The 22,927-nt window shown below is 42.8% G+C and overlaps 1 protein-coding gene across 2 annotated transcripts in view; it reads right to left on the bottom strand.

Moving 5' to 3' along the window:
* Window positions 1-22,927, bottom strand: part of LOC109879435 (beta-1,3-galactosyltransferase 1) — a 124,099-nt gene that overhangs the window by 22,496 nt on the left and 78,676 nt on the right. The window contains exon 1 of one of the 2 annotated variants that reach the window (XM_031792516.1): window positions 10,780-10,929. The exons of the other annotated variant lie outside the window; for it this stretch is intronic. The gene's annotated coding sequence lies outside the window, so the exon portion shown is untranslated. Of the gene's footprint in view, window positions 1-10,779; window positions 10,930-22,927 lie in introns of those variants that run through there. 2 annotated transcript variants of the gene reach the window in all.

Here is a 22,927-nt window from a genome sequence, read left to right as displayed (position 1 = left end):
TAGTATTGGATAGAAAACACTCTAAAGTTTCCAAAACTGTCAAAATATTGTCTGTGAGTATAACAGAACTGATATTGCAGGCGAAACCCTGAAGAAAATCAAACCAGTGGCTTCTATTTTGAAAACTCCATGTTCCATAGCCTGCCTTTGCTCCATTTAAAGGGATATCAACCACATTCCTTTTCCTTTCGCTTCCTCAAGGTGTCAACAGTCTTCAGACATAGTGTCAGGCTTTTATTTTGAAAAATGAGCCAGAAAGATAACATCGCATCAGGTGTTCCTACTGAAAAATACAGTTGCGGTTGATATATTTATCGATTATATATTTTAAAAACAACCTGAGGATTGATTATAAAAAACGTTTGACATGTTTCTGTGGACATTACGGAAACTATTTGGAATTTGTCTGCATTGTCGTGATTGCTCTTTCCTGTGGATTTCTGAACATAACGCGCCAAACAAACGGAGGTATTTTGGATATAAAAATTATCTTTATGGAACAAAAGGAACATTTATTGTGTAACTGGGAGTCTCGTGAGTGAAAACATCCGAAGATCATCAAAGGTAAACGATTAATTCGATTGCTTTTCTGATTTTCGTGACCAAGCTACTTGATGCTAAGTGTACATAATGTTTTGTCGAGCGACCGATAAACTTACACAAACGCTTGGATTGCTTTCGCTGTAAAGCATATTTTCAAAATCTGACACGACAGGTGGATTAATTAACAAACGGCTAAGCTGTGTTTTCCTATATTGCAGTTGTGATTTCATGAATATAAATATTTTGTGTAATATTGTTTGAATGTGACGCTATGCAATTCAGCAGTTGTTGATGACAATTATTCTGTTAACGGGATTGCAGCCATAACAAGTTTTAAAGAGCATCATTCCTTGCTAATAGAACTGTAATAACTCCAGTTCAACATCACAGGGTGGGTAATTCTGATTGGTTCTCTGTTGCTTCTATTGGCCTTTCCGAGCAGCCCTCTTTCGAAGCCCTCATTTCACCACTCAATGGCACACCGAGCAATATTGATTGCGATAGTTGGGTAGTTTGAGCATTAAAGAGCCTAAAAGTGGTTATTTGAAGACTGACACCCCCTGCCCAGCACGCATAGAGACACAGATACACACACGCACACACACTGACAGTTGCTCCCAATCAAAGCATGAACAGTCTCAGTCTGTGAGTCATAAAAGCATAAGATTACCTTCAGACAGGACTTCGTTAACTATATGGCCCATCAGTGAGGGTTGTTACCAGGGCTTGATAGGTCTCTACTGCATACACCCCAACTTAACCCTTTTATGATACTCTCAGCCACTGAACAGTAATCAGTGTACTGTTGTGCTTACATACTTTATAGGCCTCAACTGTATATAAACCCGTAGTTAACCCTTGATTGACACCCTCAGCCTCCTGGCAGTAATCACCGCACCATTGTCATTCACACACTGACGCCTACATGCGTTACTAAGACCCCTGCTACACTGTGGAAAGAGTGTGGATCGATGTGGATCCAAACTGAATTGAACCATTATAATGAGGGCAATTTCCTGGGAAACTGCAGGAGAAACAAATCTCCTTAAATCACTACCCACACAGCAGCCTATAATGACCAAATAATGGAGGCCTCCAGTGCTCCCACTCGATTTGGGCTGAGTATAAAGAAATCATATTTGTACGCCTTAAATTAAACACCACAAATAAATCAAATGTTTTAAAATGACTAAGCAACTAGAAATATTGTAAAATACGGAAACAAGTGTTATTGCAAAATCAACCATTGTTACAGGCTCTAGGCTGAACAGTGTTAAAACTTTTCTTTTTCCCAAGATGGCGTAGCAGTAGCAGTCGGATGTGTGTTTTCGTCTTGTCCCTTCCTGTCCCGTGTAAACATCGTTTTTTCTAGTTTTTTTCCCATATATATTTTAATATCACTTTCCATCTATGGACTGAATTAACTCTCCTGCAACCCTCCTCACCCAATGTGGTACGGATCTGCTATTTTAATACCTACGAACAAGAACTCCCATCAAAAGCTAGCCAGCTAACTGGCTTCCATCAAACTGGCTACTAGCTAACCGCGACCCGCTAGCTGTCTAGAGCACATCGAACTGTTAGCTTAAGAGGCCCATCGGACAAATTCTTTGGCCACTATACCTAGTTTGCCAATTCGCCTTTTTTTCCACACGGAGCCCTGCGGATCCGTCTTCTGAACCAGAATCCCAACAGAAGCGAGCCAGCTAACTAGCTACTAGCTAGTAGTCAGCGGTCATTAGCTACCTCTAGCATGGACAACTTTCGCCAGTCTGCACAGCGCCTTATTTCACTGTAGAGCCTCTAGCCCTGCTCAATACGCCTTATTTAACACTTAAGTTCCACCTACCACACATGCGATGACATCACCTGGTTTAAATGATATTTCTAGAGACAATATCTCTTTCATCGTCACTCTATGCACAGGTTTACCCCCACTGTATTCACATCCTACCATAGCTTTGTCTGTACATTATGCCTTGAGTCTACTCTACCGTGCCCAGAAATCTGCTCCTTTTCCGAACGTACTAGGCGACCAGTTCTTTTAGCCTTTATCCCACTCCTCCTCTGCTCCTCTGGTGATGTGGAGGTTAATCCAGGCCCTGCAGTGCCTAGCTCCACTCCAATTCCCCAGGCGCTATCATTTGTTGACTTCTGTAACCGTAAAAGCCTTGGTTTTGTGCATGTTAACATTAGAAGCCTCCTCCCTAAATGTGTTTAATTCACTGCCCTAGCACACTCTGCCAACCCGGATGTCCTAGCCGTGTCTGAATCCTGGCTCAGGAAGACTAACAAAACCTCTGAAATTTCCATCCCTAACTATAACATTTTCCGACAAGATAGAACTGCAACTGGTGTTGCAATCTACTGCAGAGATAGCCTGCAGCGTCTTACTATCCAAACAATTCGAGCTTCTACTTTTAAACATCCACCTTTCCAGAAACAAGTCTCTCACCGTTGCCGCTTGCTATAGACCACCCTCTGCCCCCAGCTGTGCCCTTGAAACCATATGTGAACTGATTGCCCCCCATCTATCTTTAGAGCTCGTGCTGCTAGGTGACCTAAACTGGGACATGCTTAACACCCCGGCCATCCTAATCTAAGCTTGATGCCCTCAATCTCACACAAATTATCAATGAACCCACCAGGTACAACCCCAAATCCGTAAACACGGGCACCCTCATAGATATCATCCTAACCTACTTGCCCTCCAAATACACCTCTGCTGTTTTCAACCAAGATCTCATTGATCATTGCCTCATTGCCTGCATCCGTAATGGGTCGCGGTCAAACGACCACCCCTCATCACTGTCAAATGCTCCCTAAAACACTTCAGCGAGCAGGCCTATCTAATCGACCTGGCCCGGGTATCCTGGAAGGATATTGATCTCATCCCATCAGTAGAGGATGCCTGGTCATTCTTTAAAAGTGCCTTCCTCACCATCTTAAATAAGCATGCCCGGTTCAAAAAATGTAGAACCAGGAGGCCCATGGTTCCCTCCAGACCTGACTGCCCTTGACCAGCGCCAAAACATCCTGTGGCGTTCTGCATTAGCATCGAATAGCCCCCTTGATGTGCAACGTTTCAGGGAAGTTAGGAACCAATATACACAGGCAGTTAGGAAAGCTAAGGATTACTTTTTCAAGCAGAAATTAGCATCCTGTAACACAAACTCAAAAAAGTTCTGGGACACTGTAAAGCCCATGGAGAATAACAGAACCTCCTCCCAGCTGCCCACTGCACTGAGGCTAGGTAACACTGTCACCACCGATAAATCCACTATAATTGAGAATTTCAAGAAGCATTTTTCTACGGCTGGCCATGCATTCCACCTGGCTACCCCTACCCCGATCAACCGCCCTGCACTCCCCACAGCAACTCGCCCAAGCCTCCCCATTTTTCCTTCACCCAAATCCAGATAGCTGATGTTCTAAAAGAGCTGCAAAATCTGGACCTCTACAAATCAGCCGGGCTAGACAATCTGACCCTCTCTTTCTAAAATTATCTGCCTGAAATTGTTGCAACCCCTGTCTTTTTAAAAATATATATTTTAAATGTTGTACCCCTTTTTCTCCCCAATTATTGTAGTAGCTACTATCTTGTCTCATCGCTACAACTCCCGTACGGGCTCGGGAGAGACGAAGGTTGAAAGTCATGCGTCCTCCGATACACAACCCAACCTAGCTGCACTGCTTCTTAACACAGCGCGCATCCAACCCGGAAGCCAGCCGCACCAATGTGTCGGAGGAAACACCGTGCACCTGGCAACCTTGGTTAGCGCGCACTGCGCCCGGCCCGCCACAGGAGTCGCTGGTGCGCGATGAGACAAGGACATCCCTACCGACCAAGCCCTCCCTAACCCGGACGACGCTAAGCCAATTGTGCGTCGCCCCATGGACCTCCCGGTCGCGGTCGGTTACGACAGAGCCTGGTCGCGAACCCAGAGTCTCTGATGGCAAAGCTGGCACTGCAGTACAGCGCCCTTAACCACTGCGCCACCTGGGAGGCATCACTAGCATTTTCAACCTCTCTTTCGTATCGTCTGAGATTCCCAAAGATTGGAAAGCTGCAGCGGTCATCCCCCTCTTCAGAGACACTCTAGAGCCAAACTGCTACAGACCTATATCTATCCTACCCTGCCTTTCTAAGGTCTTCGTAAGCCAAGTTAACAAACAGATTACCGACAATTTCAAATCCCACCGTACCTTCTCCGCTATGCAATCTGGTTTCAGAGCTGGTCAGGGGTGCACCTCAGCCACGCTCAAGGTCCTAAATGATATCATAACTGCCATCGATAAGAGACAGTACTGTGCAGCCGTATTCATCGACCTGGCCAAGGCCTTCGACTCTGTCAATCACCACATTCTTATTGGCAGACTCAACAGCCTTGGTTTCTCAAATGATTGCCTTGGCTGGTTCACCAACTACTTCTCTGACAGAGTTCAGTGTGTCAAATCGGAGGCCCTGTTGTCTGGACCTCTGGCAGTCTCTATGGGGGTGCCACAGGGTTAAATACATCAATGATGTCGCTCTTGCTGCTGGTGATTCTCTGATCCATCTCTACACAGACTACACCATTCTGTATACTTCTGGCCCTTTTTGAACACTGTGTTAACTAACCTCCAGATGAGCTTCAATGCCATATAACTCTCCTTCTGTGGCCTCCAACTGCTCTGAAGTGCAAGTACAACTAAATGCATGCTCTTCAACCGATCACTGCCCGCACACGCCCGCCCGTCCAGCATCACTACTCTGGATGGCTCCGACTTAGAATATGTGGATAACTACAAATACCTCGGTGTCTGGTTAGTCTGTAAACTCTCCTTCCAGACTCACACTAAGCATCTCCAATCATAAATTACATCTAGAATTGGCTTCCTATTTCGCAACAAAGAGTCCTTCACTCATGCTGCCAAACATACCCTCGTAAAACTGACCATCCTACCGATCCTCGCCTCCGGCGATGTCATTTACAAAATAGCCTCCAACACTCTACTCAACAAATTGGATGCAGTCTATCACAGTGCCATCCGTTTTTGTCACCAAAGCCTCATATACTACCCACCACTGCGACCTGTACACTCTCGTTGGCTGGCCCCGCCTTATCTCAGCTCACTGGTCACCATAGCAGCACCCACTCATAGCACGCGCTTCAGCAGGTATATCTCTCTGGTCACCCCCAAAGCCAATTCCTACTTTGGCCACCTTTCCTTCCAGTTCTCTACTGCCAATGACTGGAACGAACTGCAAAAATCCCTGAAGCTGGAGACTCATATCTCCCTCACTAGCTTTAAGCACCAGCTGTCTGAGCAGCTCACAGATCATTGCACCTGTACATAGCCCATCTGTAAACAGCCCATCCAACTACCTCATCCCCATACTGTATTTATTTATCTTGCTCCTTCGCACCCCAGTATCTCTACTTGCACATTCATCTTCTGCACATCTACCATTCCCGTGTTTAATTGCTATATTGTAATTACTTCGCCACCATGGCCTATTCATTGCCTTAACTCCCTTATCTTATCTCATTTGCATTCACTGTATATAGACTTTTTTTCTACTGTATTATTGACTCTATGTTTTGTTTATTCCACGTGTAACTCTGTATTGTTGTATGTGTCGAACTGCTCTGCTTTATCTTGGCCAGGTCGCAGTTGCAAACTAGCCTAGCTGGTTAAATAAAGGTGAAATAAAAATAAATAAATAGGTAAATCCCCAACATGGCTTCCTAAACAATAGAACAAGGAATATCCAAGAGAATCGTATATTAATACATCTCTTATTCGACGTAAACACTAGGTTCTACTTAAGCAAAGGGAATTCGAGCATCAAGTTAGTATGAGTTAGCGGTAAGTCTTTTTCGCAAACACAGATGACAATTAAAGAGAAAGCAGACAGTGAGAGAGTGGGAGAAACAGCGGGTGTAGAGCGAGGTATTTGGAGCGGAGCGGTGCCGGAGTGCTCATTAGCCGAGGCTGAGGTGGCGATACAGGACGCCCGACACGTCTTTAAACATGCGATTGAGCCGGTGTCTGACTCGCTTCTACACATTAGCACCATCAAAGAGAATATTTAAGAGACAGAATTAAGAGAATAAAGCATTTGCATGACAGAACCCGTGACACGTAAACCTTATCAAAGGGCGTTAGTGTGGGAGAGAGAAAAAGAGAGATTGAGAGAGAGATAAAGAGAGAGAGAAAGGATGTGTGCCGTGCATGCACGCAAACCTTAGCCTCCTCTGCCTGAGAGAGAGAGGGAGAGAGAGAGAGGGAGAGGGAGAGGGGCGAGATTTAAGCACACATCAAATCTATTGAACTTTAACCAATCAAAACAATTAATTACACTGCAAATACCGAAGTAATAGAAAATGACAAAGCTGACGTGTGGCAGTCAGTGTAATTCAAAGCTGCATCAAGGATACTTCTTAAGAAAAGGCTGAATAATGTTTTTTATAATTGTAGTCTTCAGGCCATGAAAAGAAAATGAACAAAAGGAGAGCTTTTCATTTGCTACAGTGCAAAATCCTTGAAGATAAAAAGTGGGAGGTACTTTATTTCCAACTGTTTTTTCCTCAGAAAAGTTATCTGGTATGACGCCTTTTCAGAAAGACTGAGGTATAGAGCTCGTCATCAAAATGTAATCTCTCACTGGTCCTGCAAGCAAAACAATGGACAGCCTTGACCTCAATCTTTCAGACTTCTGGCTTGTTTCCTTCAGTCCCTAGCCCCGTCTTCTACCCCTTTGGTGTTCACAGATCTGAAAGGAATGGATAGGAGTAAGCAAGAAAGATGATGACTCCACCTCTCCCATAGGCTAAGTGGAGTTCCTCCACCATTATCTCTTACCAATCAAATCCTTTCAGATCTGTGAACCTCCGTCTCTGATTGGCAATTACTATTACCCTGCAATTACTATTACCCTGCAATTACTATTCAATTCAATGAATAGCTTACGATCACAATAGATAATTACAACACTCCTATTCTGACAGAGGCACAGTAGGCTGCTCTGAGGAAAATATGAAAAACACAAGCGATGAATGAATACCCCGTCCAAGAATTTTAATCAGTGCAATTAGTAAATGGTGCACAATAGAAAGAGTAGAAAGGACAGTTTTTCTTCTTGTAGTCTCCATTGATGTGTCACCAGGTGGTTGTGGGTAAATTAGTGAGATGGCAGAACCTGTAGACACTAGACAGTACATGAAGAACTTTATACTATAAATGACCTGAAGTCTACAAAATAAAATCTTTGTCATACCTCCCAAGCTCCCATTTGACAACAACTAGAGTACATCCCAATTACGATGTGAATTCAAACGTCACCATGTTGTACAGTACAGACATGTAGGGATACCGACATGTAGGGATACAGAGAAGGTTAGAACTCCGAGTGAACTGTTGAACTGTGTGTTTCGTAAGCGATGAGGATTTATGGTAGTTGTCACATCAGAAGACGATTTCTCCAGGCATCTCTTTGTACTATATGTGTGTGGGCAGATGTAGGATACTGTGTTTTTGTGTGCGTGTGTGCGTTTGCGTGTGCGTGTGTGTGTGTGTGCGTGTGTGTGTGTGTGTGTGTGTGTGTGTAAGAGAGAAAGAAAGAGACTGCCTTAGGTACTTGTGTGTACAATAACTCTTAGTGTGTGTGTGTGTGTCCTTGCGTTGTTGTATGCGTGTGTGTGTAAGTGTGCTTGCGTGCACGACTTAGTGTGTTTAAATGAGACTTCGCAGTGTTCACAGGTCCGCGAGTGGGAAGAGAAAAAGCATGTGGGCGGGGAAGGGAGAGTGTGTGGTTGCATGGTGCCAGTTCTTTGGTTTTAGAATCTAAATTAGGATTATTTTCAAAGAAAATAGAACAATACCATTACTGTCACAGTGCTCTTCGTTAGAGGTCAGAACATCTCGCTGAGGTAAAGCATTTTCAATTATATATCCTTCTACTTTTTAAATTACCTTAAGTCATAGAGATTGATGAGTATCGAGCAAGGGAACAAGTATAAACTACAAACAGAACATCAAGATGGTAATGGTGCCTCACACTCAAACATGCATCCTTCAACCAGACAACACTGTAGGAGGAGCTCTGTCTTTCTCTCTCTCTCCATCAGCCTGTCCATAAGCCTGTCACCATGGTGATAATGAAGACAAATTGATAATACATACAGTAAACACACCTTGACAACAAATCCAAATGACTAGATAGATACTATAGGTTTCCCAGACGGATTTCTTTTCAGAAGCCACATTTCTCAACCTGCTATTTCTTGCTATTTCTCGCAAGAACCATGGCATACTGTAACAACACCTTCCATACCATCCATGGAATACACCATACATACATATCTACCACACTATACATATTTCTCTTTCTCTAATGAAATGTCCCAGATAATACTGACAAATCTGCTTCTTGGCCCAGTTTCTGCATTCAACTTTCTGCATCCTATACATGATTGGGTTAGTGTACAATAACTGTATGCAGCTTCATGATGGTTCAAACACTCCCCGGTTCCCCCTCCTCCCACCCCATAGATGGGTTGGTTGTTTAGCTACAAAACCGACGCGTGCAGAACTATGGGACAAAACAGACTTACTGTAGATTGTTGACAACATGTAAACTATATTTAGTGTTCAATGTTTAACGAAAACATCAATTAATTTGGACAATGAGCACTTGTTGGCGCTCAAATCCATTGTCACAGTTGTTGGTTAGCTAGCTAGCTAGCGCATTTTTGCCATATTAGCGTAGACATGACATCAGCCAAAACATCTAATAATAAGATGGTATCAAGAACAACATAAAACTAGATAAATTGAGCAACCTGCAATTCTCTACATGGAAGCTTCTTGTCATTGCTAGCAATCTGGCCATCCAGATTTAATTACAACAACACATGGAGTTCTTCCCCATTGAATCGTGCGCATCGCTTCGGTGATGTTGTCAGCTAACCCGTCTATAAAGTCGAGCAGTGATGCGTTGACAGAGGGGGAAGGAGAGGAGGACGACGTCACCATGGGACAGGGACTACTTATACTTCCATTATCCTACAGTCCCACTGTCTGCATAGCATTAAAAGCTTACACATGTGGTGATTGACAGAGTACTGAGTACTGTGCTCTGCTAGTGTGGTGTCTGTCAGTGTAAATCCTCAGAGCACAGCTGCATGGATATACTGCCGTTTAGGTAGACACCCTGTCGCCATGGGGATAAGAGTGATGTAGCCTGGTCATTTTCTTGGATATTTTTCATTCGGTTAGTCTTGCCTTACCTCTGCTCAGTGTACACTCCTGTGTTAGTAGTGCTAAGGCAAGCACAACATAGTAAACTTGACAAAACTGAATATTGAGTAGGCTGATGCAATAAGCTAAACATTCCATAGAATGTAATTAATGGGGCTTGTGAAGCAAGAGTCCCCACTTTAAATCTTTGTCATACTTCCTATTATTATTATTTGGAACGGTACTCCTCTTATACTGTTTAAGCTAGTAACATAATTCCAACTTTAAAATGTGCAGAGTGGTCAGGACCAGTGTGCTTGCGTGAAACTTTTTAAAATATATTTTATACTTTTTTGGCCCTCTTCATTCACTTTCATGGGATTTCAACATTCTAAACATTCAACTCCCAGATTTCCAACATTCCATTCACTGGGAACAAAGCAACTTTTGACAAAAATCAGCTAATTTGACCCCTTTCGCAACCAGTTAGTCAAAACGTGAGAGCATGTGAAAACTTCCTCTGCTTCTCTGCTATTCCAATCGGAACAAAATTAGCTGCTAACAATCTACCGATACAGCTGTTTTAGTAACCGCATTAACAATTTTCCACAAAACGTTTTGCAAACAACTAAAAAATGGCACCTTGGTTTACTTTTCTGGTATTCAAATCATCTGGAATCAGAACAGAATTATCTACTTCCAATCAAAAGTTACAGCTGTTTGTCGGAGTTTAGAGTGACGAAAAGTATCTAGCGATAGCCAGCTAACAACTCTCTCAGTCTCGTAGTTGAGCAGCCCAAACGGAGCCATTGCTATGGATACTCACAAACATTTTGAGGATATCTTGGTTTACTTCTGTTCTATTTAAAGCTGGAATCAGAACGTAATTATCTTCTACCAATCAACAGTTACAGCTGTTTGTCGGAGTTTAGAGTGACGGAAAGCTAACATCAGCTAACAGCTCTCTCATGTCTCGTCATTAACTATATTCATGTGTATAAAATAACTTACCAACAGTCATTATTAAACCGTTCAAGATAGAGACACCAAACCAACTTTCACAAGTTCAGGCTATCTTAACTTCAAGTTCAGGCTATCTTAACTTCAAGTTCAGGCTATCTTAACTTCAAGTTCAGGCTATCTTAACTTCAAGTTCAGGCTATCTTAACTTCAAGTTCAGGCTATCTTAACTTCAAGTTCAGGCTATCTTAACTTCAAGTTCAGGCTATCTTAACTTCAAGTTCAGGCTATCTTAACTTCAAGTTCTTAAATGTTTATTAACTGTAACTATAAACATTTACATAAATGAACATAAAATAACCCACCAAGAGAAACTCTTCAACCATTCAAGGTAAAGACATCAAACCAACTTTTACATGTTCAGGCTATCCTAACTTCAAATTCTTTAAAACTCATATTAATTATAACCATAAACATGTGCAATAATTAGCATACCAATAAAAAGTTAGTGCTGTTTGTTGGTGTTTAGAGTGACGAAAAGTAGCTAGCTTATGTCAATTAGCAGCTCTCTCATGTTTCATCATTGAGCCGCCCAAACGGTGCTGTTGTTGTGGATACTAGCACATGCAGAGGAGTGCATGGGGCAGTCAGTTTTACAATGGTATGTTTGGCAGCATGAGTGAAGGATGCGTTGTTGCGAAATAGGAAGACGATTCTAGATTTAATTTTGGATTTGAGATGCTTAATGTGAGTCTCGAAGGAGAGTTTACAGTCTAACCAGACACCTAGGTATTTGTAGTTTGCCACAAATTCTAAGTCAGAACCGTCCAGAGTAGGGATGCTGTTTGGGTGGGTAGGTGTGGACAGCGATCGGTTGAAGAGCGTGTATTTAGTTTTGCTTGCATTTAAGTGCAGTTAGAGGCGACGGAAGGAGAGTTGTATGGCATTGAAACTCGTCTGGAGGTTAGTTAACACAGTGTCCAAAGAAGGGCCAGAAGAATACAGAATGGTGTCGTCTGCGTAGAGGTGGATCAGAGAATCACCAGCAGCAAGAGCGACATCATTGATGTATACAGAGAAAAGAGTCGGCCCGAGGATTGAACCCAGTGGCACCACCATAGAGACTGCCAGAGGTCCGGACAACAGACCCTCCGATTTGACACACCGAACTCTGCCAGAGAAGTAGTCATTTGAGAAACCATGGCTGTTGAGTCTGCCGATAAGAATGTGGTGATTGACAGAGTCAAAAGCCTTGGCCAGGTCGATGAATAGAGCTGCACAGTATTGTGTCTTATTGGTTATAATGTCGTTTGGGACCTTGAGCATGGCTGAGGTGCACCCATGACCAGCTCGGAAACCAAATTGCACAGCGGAGAAGGTACAGTGGGAATTGAAATGGTCGGTGATCTGTTTGTTAACTTGGCTTTCGAAGACCTTAGAAAGGCAGGGTAGGATAGATATAGGTCTGTAGCAGTTTGGCTCTAGAGTGTCTCCCCCTTTGAAGAGGGGGATGACCGCGGCAGTTTCCAATCTTTGGGGATCTCAGACGATACGAAAGATAGGTTGAACAAGCTAGTAATAGGGGTTGCATCAATTTCGGTGGATCATTTTAGGAAGAGAGGGTCCAGATTGTCTAGCCCTGCTGATTTGTAGGGGTCCAGATTTTGCAGCTCTTTCAGAAATTCAGCTATCTGGATTTGGGTGAAGGAGAAGAGAGGGAGAGACTTGGGCAAGTTGCAGTGAAGGGTGCAGGGACCGGAGGGACCTTACAGAAAATTGTATGTGGGTATTGAAATTAGGTAGTTATTACATTTTTTAAATTCAAACACTATTATTGTACACAGAGTGAGTCCATGCAATTTAATATGTGACTTGTTAAGCAAAGCTTAACTTACTACATTTATTTAGGCTTGCCATAACAAAGGGGTTGAATACTTATTGACTCAAGACATTTCAGCATTTCTTTCTTAATTAGTTGGTAAACATTTCTAAACTCATAATTCCACTTTCACATTATTGGGTATTGTGTGTAGGCCAGTGACACAAAAATCTAAATTTAATACATTTTAAATTCAGGCTGTAACACAACAAAATTTGGAAAAAAGTCAATGGGTGTGAATACTTTCTGAAGGAACTGTGACGACGTTTGCTTTAAATAGTAAGGTATAATTTTTTAAAACTTCCACAAGTATATATTTTAAAGAGCTACAACCATCTAGTTATTTTATTTGACTCATCATAAAAGTAGAGTTTGTACCTTTTGGAATTGGAAAACATGTTTGTTGTGTTCAGCCAAAAAAGACTAACACTATCCTGCTTTTAAGCTGTAAATTATTCTGCAACATGGACAAAGGTTAAATGGACAATAGAGCCTTCATGAAGTGGCCACTAAAAGCACTCAACGCAGATTTGCCTTCAGAATGGGCGCTTTCTCTTACTACGAGTCAAATAAACGCTCACAAAAAAAGAACATAATATCCATAATTTGATCCAGAGACAAAAAGGGCCTTGGGGGTATTTTATCTAACATTATCAGAGAAGAGGATTCCAAAGTACTTATTTCTTTATCAGGCTAGTTTCAGAGGCACATGTTTGATATATAATTACTCAAGATACATGTTTTTTTTAGCTGTTCTTTCCTCTCAGTCTATTGTACAGCCTGAAGAGCTACAGATGCTCTGATATATCTAGTACACACTATCCTCAAGGTCTGTTCAGCAATACATCCATTCATTCTACTGACAGACAGTCGTAATACAGGAAGACAGGTTATCTTACATATGCTAACTTTGTAGCTTTATCTTTATGTTCACTATAGACCTACAGTAGAGCGCAAGTCCAATCTGTTTAAATCTTCCATAGACCCTACCATAGACTACCTCGTTGTCGTTGTACCTAATGATCATAGGGCGTGATGATATGTGCAGCCTGGAGCAAACGGATGGTGTTCAGAGCACGACTTTGGACCATGACAAATTGGATTTTGACAATCGGTTTATCAAATTAAGTGTGTGTGTGGAGGCCGGAGCATGCTGAGCTGACATGCCCCTGTGCTGTGAGACTTATGGTACGGGCCAAGGACTGACTCACAATTGACTCATGGCCCTGATGGCAACACAAACACACACACTGTGCATACATCAGGCGTGGGCCAAGGTTTCACTAGGCAAACATGGTGAGAGTAGAGGGAATCCTATGCAAACAGGTGATAGCTGAGTAAAGGCAGCCAAGCTGTTGTGGTTCCCATTCAGTGAGCATTTGATACCTAGGTCCATCCCTGTCCGTGTAGGTCCTGTGGCGGTACTGTAGTGCAGTACAGTAGCAGGATAAGGCTCTCAGTGCAGGTCCCATGGTAGTAGAGTCCTGCACGGGTCAGAGCTGCACCCGCCACACGCTGGCCATTTCAATTCCGAGACACACCCGACGCCTAACATCAGGACAAATTTTTCTCCGCAACCCGACCCAACGAACATAGAATTGTTCCCGAGAGCCAACCTGTTACCCGCCAATAACATCAATGTATTTTGCTAATTGTTTTTATAACTCAAGGCAGTAGGCTATTTCCCTTCTCTGCATGCAATTAATTTGTCTGGATGTCAAGTAGTAGATACAGTACCAGTCAAAAGTTTGGACACGCCTACTCATTCATCGTTTTTCTTTATTTTTGCTATTTTCTACACTGTAGACTAATAGTGAAGACATCAAAACTATGAAATAACACATGGAATCATTTACAGTCGTGGCCAAATGTTTTAAGAATGACACAAATATTAATTTCCACAAAGTTTGCTGCTTCAGTGTCTTTAGATATTTTTGTCAGATGTTACTATGGAATACTGAAGTATAATTATAAGCATTTCATAAGTGTCAAAGGCTTTTATTGACAATTACATGAAGTTGATGCAAAGAGTCAATATTTGCAGTGTTGACCCTTCTTTTTCAAGACCTCTGCAATCCACCCTGGCATGCTGTCAATTAACTTCTGGGCCACACTGATGGCAGCCCATTCTTGCATAATCAATGCTTGGAGTTTGTCAGAATTTGTGGGTTTTTGTTTGTCCACCAGCCTCGAGGATTGACCACAAGTTCTCAATGGGATTAAGGTCTGGGGAGTTTCCTGGCCTTGGACCCAAAATATCGATTGTTTTGTTCTCCGAGCCACTTAGTTATCACTTTTGCCTTATGGCAAGGTGCTCCATCATGCTGGAAAAGGCATTGTTTGTCACCAAACTGTTCCTGGATGGTTGGGAGAAGTTGCTCTCGGTGGATGTGTTGGTACCATTCTTTATTCATGGCTGTGTTCTTAGGAAAAATTGTGAGTGAGCCCACTCCCTTGGCCGAGAAGCAACCCCACACATGAATGGTGTCAGGATGCTTTAATGTTGGCATGACACAGGAAAGATGGTAGACCTCACCTTGTCTTCAGACAAGCTTTTTTCCGGATGCCCCAAACAATCAGAAAGGGGATTCATCAGAGAAAAGGACTTTACCCCAGTCCTCAGCAGTCCAATCCCTGTACCTTTTGCAGAATATCAGTCTGTCCCTGATGTTTTTCCTGGAGAGAAGTGGCTTCTTTGCTGCCCTTCTTGACACCAGGTCATCCTCCAAAAGTCTTTGCCTCACTGTGCGTGCAGATGCACTCACACCTGCCTGCTGCCATTCCTGAGCAAGCTTTTTACTGGTGGTGCCCCGATCCCGCAGCTGAATCAACTTTAGGAGACGGTCCTGGCACTTGCTGGACTTTCTTGGGTGCCCTGAAGCCATCTTCACAACAATTGAACCGTTCTCCTTGAAGTTCTTGATGATCCGATAAATGGTTGATTTAGATGCAATCTTACTGGCAGCAATATCCTTGCCTGTGAAGCCCTTTTTCTGCAAAGCAATGATGACAGCACATGTTTCCTTGCAGGTAACCATGGTTGACAGTGGAAGAACAATGATTCCAAGCACCACCCTCCTTTTGAAGCTTCCAGTCTGTTATTCAAACTCAATCAGCATGACAGAGTGATCTCCAGCCTTGTCCTCGTCAACACTCACACCTGTGTTAACGAGTGAATCACTGACATGAAGTCAGCTGGTCCTTTTGTGACAAGGCTGAAATGCAGTGGAAAGGTTTTTTAGGGATTCAGTTCATTTGCATGGCAAAGATGGACTTTGCAATTCATTGCAATTCATTTGATCACTCTTCATAACATTTTGGAGCATATGCAAATTGCCATCATACAAACTTAGGTAGCAGACTTTGTGAAAATTAATATTTGTGTCATTCCCAAAACCTTTGGCCACGACTGTAGTAACCAAAAAAGTGTTAAAGAAATCAAAATAGGTTTTATATTTTAGATTCTTCAAACTAGCCACTCTTTAACTTAATGACAGCTTTGCACACTTTTGGGATTCTCTCTTCCAGCTTCATGGAATGCATTTAAATTAACAGGTGTACCTTGTTAAAAGTTAATTTGTGTAATTTCTTTCCTTCTTAATTGGTTTGAGCCAATCAGTTGTTGAGTTGAGTTGAGTTTATTTTTATTTTTACAGGGACAGTGCACATTAATCAACATTTCAGTAAAAGTGCCGGTTTTAGCCAACCGGCTAATTTTCAACCGCAGTCCCTGGGCAGATTATTTAAAAAAATTACAATATAGACAATAGCAACATAGAACAAGCAAGACATAGCATACAGACAGAGCAACATAGGACAAGCAAGACGTAGCATACAGACAGAGCAGCATAAAACAAAAAGCAGCAAGACAAAATTCATAAAAGCAACAAAGTGTTTCCACACCTCACAAGCTACAGACAACAGACAACATGGAGTGGCAACACACAGCTAGGGACCATGTTCACAAATCTGATTGACCTTTAGCCATGTCTTCAAGCATTTTGTGAAAGTGTGATATGTGGTACAGTTATGTGTGTCTGATGGCAGTGTATTCCAGACATGGGAAGCTCTCACAGAGAATGCAGATTTACTAAAGGTGCTTTTCCTTAGGGGAACTATACAGTCACCTCTCATGGCAGACCTTGTGGATCTGCTGCCATATGTCTGGGTTTTCTGTTTAACAAAAATATTGAGTGGAGGGGGAGCCAGGCCATTAAGGATCTTGAATACAAGACATGCGTCGGTGTATTGCACAAGATTTTCCCAACTCAAGAGCTCATGCTTTCTAAGGATGTGACAATGATGATGGCTATTGGGCTTCCTATCAAGCACTTTGAGAGCCTGTTTGTAGACAGACTGAATAGGTTTTAATGTTGTACAGCAAGCTTGGGCCCAACTAGTCAAGCAGTATGTTAAGTGGGGGAGTATCATAGATTTGAAGTACAGTTTTGCTACCTCTGTAGTCAAACAATTTCGTATAAATCGGAAATTAGCTAGGTTGAATTTGGTTATTTGAATTACCTTTTTCACATGCTTTTTAAAAGAGAGGTTGGAATCAAGTATGATGCCAAGGTACTTAAAATTGGATACCACCTGGAGCTTCTCCCCTGACACATAGACATCTGGCTCAGTAGCATCTGTTGCCCTCTTTGTGAAGAACATGCAAACAGTTTTTTTCACATTGAGATGCAAACACGAGTCACTGAGCCACTTTGTAACCTGGACCATTACAGTAGTGAGTTCTTGTGCAGCTTGTTGTTTGCTCTTTGCATGCACATATATCACTGTATCATCTGCATACATTTGAACTTCAGACCCAGTACAGACAGAAGGCAGATCATTAATGTTGTTGTGATGTTGTGATGACGTTGTGATGACGTAGGGCGTAGGGCGTTGTGATGACGTAGGGCGGGTATACATAAAATAGTCCTATTGGTGAAAGACCAAGTCCATAGGACAAGCATGATCTAGCGAGATCCTATTGGCATGTTCTGGTCTGTGACCTGTACCTGTGCAATAACTCAATTCGTCTTTGCAATCCTTCTAAACAACGCAATTTTAAAGAAATTGGCAAAGTGTAAAGTCTACAAAACTCATAACAGATTCTACTGTTGGGAACATAAAACTGTATTGAGATTAAATCTTTTATTGATGACAAATTTAGCAGAATGTCAGCCAAAATCCATCTTCTTCTATCTCCCACTGCCGGCCAGTTGGCTTCCTTTCACTACCATATTTGCTAGTGAGTGGAAACGCCAAGCGGAAGCTTCACATTTATACATCTGGTGAAATATCTGTCTCATTGTTCTATCTGTGGTGGTACTGTACAGTACAGTAGCAGGATAAGGCTGGGCTGCTTACTGAGGCGTCGGGCCGGCTCTGAGACAGTTACAGTAGGGAGAATAAAACTGCATAATGACTTATGCTTTTAATATTGTAAAGACCTGCCCGGGCTGACAGCCTCTAGCTCTGAAATATCTGAGCCGATAAGGTGAAAAATCTGTCTGAAATACCTGAGCCGACATGATGAAAATCTTTGAGCAAAGCACTTAACTCTAATTTGCTTCAGGGGCTCTGTACTAATATGACTGACCCTGTAAAATAAAATATTTCACTACACCTATCCAGTGTACTACATGACCAAAAGTATGTGGACACCTGGACGTCAAACATCTCATTCCAAAATCATGGGCATTAATATGAAGGTGGTCCGCACATTTGCTGCTATAACAACCTCCCCTCTTCTGGGAAAGCTTTCCACTAAATGTTGGAAGATCGCTGCGGGGACTTGCTTGGCACTGATGTTGGGCGATTAGGCCTGACTCGCAGTCGGCATTCCAATTCATCCCAAAGGTGTTCGATGGGGTTGAGATCAAGGCTCTGTGCAGGCCAGTCAAGTTCTTCCACACCGATCTCAACCAACCACTGTCATGCTGAAACAGGAAAGGGCCATCCCCAAACTGCTGCCACAAAGTTGGAAGCACAGAATCGTCTGCGCATGGTGATCTTAGGCATGATTGTGGGTGCTTGGCCATGGAAACCCATTTCATGAAGCTCCCGACAAACAGTTATTGTAATGACGTTGCTTCCAGAGGCAGATTGGAACTTGGTAGTGAGGACAGACGATTTTTATGCGCAACACACTTCAGCACTTGTCGGTCCCATTCTGTGAGCTTGTGTGGCCTACCACTTTGCGGCTGAGCCGTTGTTGCTCCTGGATGTTTCCACTTTACAATAACAGCACTTATTGCTCTAGCAGGGCAGAAATGTGACAAACTGACTTGTTGGAAAGGTGTCATCCTATGATGGGGCCATGTTGAGTTGCAGAGCTCTTCAGTAAGGCCATTCTACTGCCAATGTTTCCCTGTGGAGATTGCATGGCTGTGTGCTCGATTTTATACACCTGTAAGCTCCGGGTGTGGCTGAAATAGCCAAATCCACTATTTGATTACCCACATACTTTTGTATATATAGTGTATGGAAGTACGGTAATGTAGTCATGCAATGTATTACAAACACACATTACTTGTAAACCCAGATTAAAAAGGCTAGAAGCATTAAGTATCTCTCTCAGCCCTGCATTCTGTGGGTAATCCATGTTTCAATAACTCAAGGTGAGTCGGTGAGCGAAACTAAATTATCCCCCAGAGAAATCACTTCTTTAGCACCTACAGTTGAAGTCTGAAGTTTACATATACCTTTGCCAAACACATTTAATCTCAGTTTTTCACAATTACTGACATTTAATCCAAGTACAAATTAGCTGTTTTAGGTCAGTTAGGATCATCACTTTATTTTAAGAATGTGAAATGTCAAAATAATAGTAGAGAGAATGATTTATTTTAGAATTTCTTTCTTTCATCACATTACCAGTGGGTCAGAAGTTTAGTAGCTCTCAATTATTATTTGGTAGCATTGCCTTTAAATTGTTTGACTTCGGTCAAATGTTTCGGGTAGCCTTCGACAAGCTTCCCACAATAAGTTGGGTGAATTTTGGCCCATTCCTCCTGACAGAGCTGGTGTAACTGAGTCAGGTTTGTAGACCACCTTGCTCGCACACACATTTTCTATAGGATTGAGGTAAGGGCTTTGTGATGGCCATTCCAATACCTTGACTTTGTTGTCCTTAAGTCATTTTGCCACAACGTTGGAAGTATGCTTGGGGTAATTGACCATTTGGAAGACCCATTTTACTGTGGATATTGATACTCATTTTACTGTGGATATTGATACTTTCGTACCTATTTCCTCCAGCATCTTCACAGATGTTCTGGGATTGATTTGCACTTTTCGCACCAAAGTACGCTCATCTCTAGGAGACAGAACACGTCTCCTTCCTGAGCGGTATGACGGCTGCGTGGTCCCATGGTGTTTATACTTGTGTACTATTGTTTGTACAGATGAACGTGATACCTTCAGGCATTTGGAAATTGCTCCCAAGGATGAACCAGATTTGTGGAGGTTCACCGTTTTTTTCTGAGGTCTTTGCTGATTTATTTTGATTTTCCCATGATGTGAAGCAAAGAAGCACTGAGTTTGAAGGGATTCCTTGAAATACATCCACAGGTACACCTCCAATTGACTCAAACTATGTCAATTAGCCGATCAGAAGCTTCTAAAGCCATGACGTAATTTTCTGGAATTTTCCAAGCTGTTTAAAGACACACTCAACTTAGTGTATGTAAACTTCTGACCCACTGGAATTGTGATACAGTGAATTATAAGTGAAATCATCTGTAAACAATTGTTGGAAAAATAACTTGCGTCATGCACAAAGTAGATGTCCTAACCGACTTGCCAAAACTATAGTTTGTTAACAAGACATTTGTGGAGTGCTTGAAAAACTAGTTTTAATGTCTCCAACCTAAGTGTATATAGACTTCCGACTTCAACTGTGTGGGGCACCTTTGATTTTCCCCTACAGATTCGGACTCCCTTGGACCCCTCTCCTCTTCTCTCCTCTCATGTCCTCATCCCTCCTCGCATTTCCTCATCCCTCCTTTCATCTCGTCTTCTCCTCTCTTGGCAGAGTTGCCTCTGGAGTCCTTTTCCATTTCACCTTCAATTACCACTGCCTTCAAGGCAGGAGTCCCTCCGCACTGCGCATTTTCAGGTGTCTCTAAAAGACGATCCTCGCTCTCTAGCAGCACACACACACTGATCATCTCATACACACACCTAAGCCCACCCCCCCACACACTCTACTTTATTTTTAATGTGAAACAGAAAAGGAAGAGTGCCAGGGTGTTGGGTGTAATCCCTCTCATAATGCCCTTCACCACTGGCCAGGACATGATGTCATAAATGAACATGCTGGGAGGTCAGCAGGACTAATAACCAGCACAGCAGCCTTGAAAACATAATGTAGCATATCCTGAAAGACGTTCAGAATGTCGAATGGTGAAGTGGTCAAACGGTATTAAGGCAGTCGTGCCAGTGTCACGCGTGAATTCATCATGTAAAAGTCTGTGAAATACAGCCATATTTCAAGCGATTTCAAGCGATCGTGTGGTCAAGTTTCCAGACGGTCATGCCAGAGTGTCACGCAAGTGATGACAGAAGGGGGTGAAAGGTCAGCTGTGGGCGTGTAAAGCTGTTGCACCGTCCTCCAGTGTCCCTGTCACAGACACACATGATGCCTGGGGGGTTGGAGTGGGGCCAGGCGGTGTTGTGATCCTAGGTTAGCCAAGTCAGTGCAGAGCTAGGAAGCGAAAACAATAGCCCTCTTGTCTTGTGAATGTCTGGAGGTCATGTTGAATCTGGCCCCTGTGATGATAGGTGAGAGCAAAGGATGACTCATGGGAAACAAGAGCCTTGAGGTTTGCATTCTGCTATAGGTATTCTGCTATGGTGGGTGGACTAGGACTCACTGTTCACCTCTGTCTCCAGGGGCCCCTGGGGAACTTAGACCTTGCTGAGACTTTGAACTCCTCTCTCTGCTTGACACACGCAAAAACTCACACTCGCAAACAAGCATATACAAATGCACACAATGGCACAGCCCACACTTGTATCACATTATTGTATCAAACCAAGGTTTCTTTGTAGTTATCAATACTGTTACTAGGATTGCACATTTTGGGAAATATTCAGGGGTGGAAACTTTCCATGGGAATTAACGGGGATATAGGGTATTAACGGAAATATATGCAAATTCATATTAATACCATTTAAATGTAGATGTTTTTTGCACTGGATATATTTACCATATCATATGGAGACAGAAACAGAAACATTTTACCTTATCATAAGTAGACATAATTGCAAATGATTAAATCCTTCCAATAGAAATTTAAAAAAAAAATTGTTACGAATTGAACTTTAATTAAATGAGTTGACTCTTCACACATTTCACTGAACAACAAAAGAAAGGGAATATTGAATGATCCCCAATGATCTATCGCATATCCCAAAAATGTTTTCAACATACATCTGTAAAATGATAGTTTAGAAACTAAAGCTTTGGTTGTCTTCCTCTCAGGCTTCCATGTCTTCTCCCTGGACCTCCTCAATGTCCAACTCTTGAACATCAGACTCTGAGGCCTCATTTTCACTGTCACTTTCCTACCTTGTTGAGGATGGCTCGTTTTCAGGCTCAAAAAGCCTCAAATTTGCCCAGATGGCCACCAATTGTTCAACCCTTGTATTGGTCAGCCTGTTGCGTGCTTTTGTGTGTTTGTTCCAAAATAAGGAGCAGTTGCGCTCTGAGGCGGCTGATGTTGGTGGGATTTGGAGGATGGAGGCAACAGGGGAAAAAGCCCCTGATCCACAATGTCCAGGTGGCTGATGAGATATGTTGGCACGACTGCATTTACATCTCCATCCCAAAGCCCTTGCTTGGAAGCGTACTTCGCCAGACTGCCAAGAACCTTGCCCTCATCCAGGCCACGGTGGCGAGACACGGTAGTGATGACACCATAGGCCTTGTTGATATCTGCACCTGACAGGATGCTCTTGCCAGCATACTTTGGGCCGAACATGTACGCAGCGGCCTGTATGCGCTTCAGGCAGAAGTCTTCACGCTTTTTGATGTATTTCAGAACTGCAGTTTCCTCTGCTTGGAGCAACAGTGAAGTGGGCAGGGCAATACAGGGCAAAACAGAGTCTGAACATCAGACAGGATGGCATTGTCTCCCTCAATCCGTGCAATGGTTACTGTTACAGGTTTCAAGAGTTTCTGGCTGCTTACCACTCTTTCCTAAAATACATCATCCAGGAGGATCCTCTTGATGGGGCTGTCCATATCGGCAGACCGTGATAAGGCAATTTCTTGGAGAGACTCCTTCCCTTTCAGGAGACTGTCAAACATGATGACAACAC

The sequence above is a fragment of the Oncorhynchus kisutch genome, linkage group LG16 (genome assembly GCF_002021735.2).
Source record: "Oncorhynchus kisutch isolate 150728-3 linkage group LG16, Okis_V2, whole genome shotgun sequence".
Classification (NCBI taxonomy): Eukaryota; Metazoa; Chordata; class Actinopteri; order Salmoniformes; family Salmonidae; genus Oncorhynchus; species Oncorhynchus kisutch.
The sequence above is the reverse complement of the archived record's forward strand: the minus strand, read 5'-3'. Positions and strand labels throughout refer to the sequence as shown.